This window comes from Nicotiana tabacum, chromosome 10, assembly GCF_000715075.1.
Source record: "Nicotiana tabacum cultivar K326 chromosome 10, ASM71507v2, whole genome shotgun sequence".
NCBI lineage: Eukaryota > Viridiplantae > Streptophyta > Magnoliopsida > Solanales > Solanaceae > Nicotiana > Nicotiana tabacum.
The window spans coordinates 25,872,768-25,875,918 of record NC_134089.1 but is presented as its reverse complement, the minus strand read 5'-3'; the positions used below and the strand labels follow the sequence as shown (position 1 = coordinate 25,875,918).

Sequence of the window (3,151 nt, the reverse complement as noted above, 5' to 3'; positions counted from 1 at the left end):
TTGCATAATTTAGAGATTTTAGAATTAACAATTAATATTTGTATTAATGTAAGCTAGCCACAATTCTCACCCGTAACAGCGAGTTTTTTCGTGCATCGAACTACCCATTTTAGAGCTTCCTGCAAAGATAAAGTACTAAAAATTATTTGCTGTATCTCCTGCAGAAATGGAAAAACGGATGGTACGCGGTTCCTAGGTCAGCAAAAGCAACCTTAATGACTTTGACTTCAAGTCAGCATGCCCCCCTTCCTCTCTTGTTACGTTGGAAGTTTGAACGTTGAAGTCAATTGTAATTGTTTAGACCATGTCAACCGTTATAAGTCATACCTCTAATGGACTGATATATATATAGCTTGTTGTGACTTACTTTAAATCTTTCTTGGCAGGCCACTATGCTTTTATGTGTAATCCATGTAAGATTTTCCTACGTATATGGGTGACCCAATAGGTTTAAGGCCCATAATTAATATTTAATTACTGAGCAAATCTCATCCTTCCGATCAATTACTTGATGGACGTACCAAATTAAATGAGAACCTCTATAAATTGGTCATCTCCTCACCCATTAGGGTTACCGTATTTTTTCTATTCTCTCTTATATCACTAAAGTGGGCAGTAACGAAAGCTCGGGCAATGGGTGAGAAACCAATTTCAATTAACGCTTCTGCTTCACGATGATAGCTTACGATTCAGGTATGTTTTCTGTAACAATTTTATGTAAAATTATCATATTCAAGATCCTGGTAAGAATTAAAGTTTATGTTTACATATGGTATCATGAGCATGGATATTTAAACTGATAATTTTCGTAAAAGAAAGACTATATCATTATGTTGATGCGTACTTTTCTAATGGGATTGTAATATTTTCGAATCTGATTCTTTTAATTTGAGAATGATCGAGCACGACAGAAGATCTATTAGTTAGGTCTTGGGCGGCTATTTGGTTTTGCGCCAGCCTTATAACCGTGGCAATTGATGTCCAAATTGTGTAACTAATTACTCCACAATATTATCAATGAAGTAATGATCTTGATTTAGTAGCTATTTAAAGTTTGATACATGTTTATGTTTAAGATTTCGGTAGATGTTATACAGATTTTTCACCCCATTTTAAGCCTATTATGAAAGATTTTTAAGTTAATTATGACATGAGTTATTAGAATTAGACTCGTTATTGTTTTACTTGGCTATAAAGCAATTTGTTTAGGTTCTGTATAAAGTATTTGGGCAATTAAGTTAGTAAACCCATTTATTATTGTTTTTATTTCATGTATATGATTATGCTTATATAGTTTGATAGTCACCAAAGTGATCAAACTATAATGTTTAAAACATACACATACATAATATTTATATTTTATACATGTCTTGATGCTCACATAGTTTGTTAGTCACCAAAGTGATCAAACTAGATTGTTTAATATATTCACATGCATAAAATATCTCGATGCTTATTTTATGTGTGCATTTATGTTTATATAGTTTGTTAGTCGCCAAAGTGGCCAAACTAATATGTTTATAAAAAAAAATATGGATACATAAAATTATAGTTTATCCATGAAATTAATGAAATGCCTATAATTGAAAATAAATGGATAAATTAAATTTCATTATTGCTAGAACTTAAGGATTTACCCAAAGGTAAATCAATTATTCTATGAATAGTGATATGATGAGGTAAATTAATATTTTTAGTTAAATATATATTGTCTGTCCAAAGATGGTATATATATTTGGTTAAAATATTTAATTACCTATTAAAGACTAAATGACATTTAAATTATGATAGTGTGTCGTAGTATTTACCCAAAAGAGAATTGCTATATGCTATAACTATTTTGTTGAATCCATATTGATTTGTGAGCATGTATTATCTATTTTGTAGCTATTCCTTTTCATTCGCTTGCTTCGTCTGTTACTGTGTTCAAAGGATTGAACTTCTCTGAATGGCGTGAACAAGTCCAGTTCCACTTAGGACCTTCGTGAGGTTGAGATTGCAGTCTCCGTGTTCTTTGTCTTAAAACATGGTTTACCAGTTATATGAAGCAGTTTATCAGAAAGGAAAGAACTTAACTAATAGAGTACGATTTTCATGCTTGGCCTACATTAAAGGACATACTACAAAGTAAAACTAAGTCTAATATACAAACTATTTCATTGGGAATATTTTCACCTATCAGCATACATATATAAACTATCATTCAGCTAATCTATATTGATATACACTGGGCATACATGCTACTTCTATTGTCAACACAGGAATGAAAATTATTATACAGTACATGATATCTAATGTAACAATTTATGTATGAAAGTCAACTTCAGGTCTTTTCTTTTTGTATTCATGCTCAATTTTCCAATTACATTTGACAGTTGTGTACCTGGTATAGAGGACAAAAGAAGAAAGGAATGATCAGCTGGGCAGTATGCAATAAACACAGCAACAGCAGATACACAGCAACAACACAGCAACAAACCAACAACCACAAGTGTTTTCCACAGTCCACAGACAACCAGCAACAGTTTCCAGAACAAAGAAAACCAACAGATGGTCGAGCACCAAACAAGTAATCCCAGAAAAGAGTAGTGAAACAACAGAAATAACAGAGTATTCGATGCAGCAACACCAGCAGTTCAACAATCACAAGCAGCTCAATCAGGGCAAACAACAGAACTTGGCCAAGACAACTTGACCAATATGAATTCTTCTGTAGTTTTCAGACAGTGTTTGGTTACAGTGTTTCTGGAAATTTCCTTATATTTTTCAGTTTTCTTCAACTCACAAGACCTCTCTCAAGACTAAAATTTTTCCAGCCCCTTTTAAGTTCTGAAATGGCCTATTTATAAGCCAAACGACCCAGTGCAGCTAAGCTGCCTGGATTCTCCCACTTGCAGACTGCCCATACCTCTTAAATCCCATGCCTAAGCATCTTTTGATGCCTGCCCCTTGTTCCCCACGCCTGACTTATTCCTTTTGTTCAAGAGTATGGGTTCATTTAAGTATTCATTTTAAACAATACTCTTGTGTCTTGTTCCCCATTGGCATTAGTTTAATCCTAAATTAGTACCCTACTTGTCAGCTCATTTAAACTAAGTTTTTCTGTTCTTTTCAAACCCCAGACTACCCCTGTTAAACCCTGATTATTACT

At 33.3% G+C, this 3,151-nt stretch overlaps 1 long non-coding RNA gene across 1 annotated transcript; it reads left to right on the top strand.

Moving 5' to 3' along the window:
- Positions 1 to 441: 441 nt before the first annotated feature.
- On the top strand, positions 442 to 2,787 carry LOC142164616 (uncharacterized). The gene is made up of 2 exons (XR_012695426.1): positions 442 to 693; positions 2,376 to 2,787. It is a non-coding gene; the product is annotated as an uncharacterized LOC142164616 (long non-coding RNA).
- Positions 2,788 to 3,151: the final 364 nt, after the last annotated feature.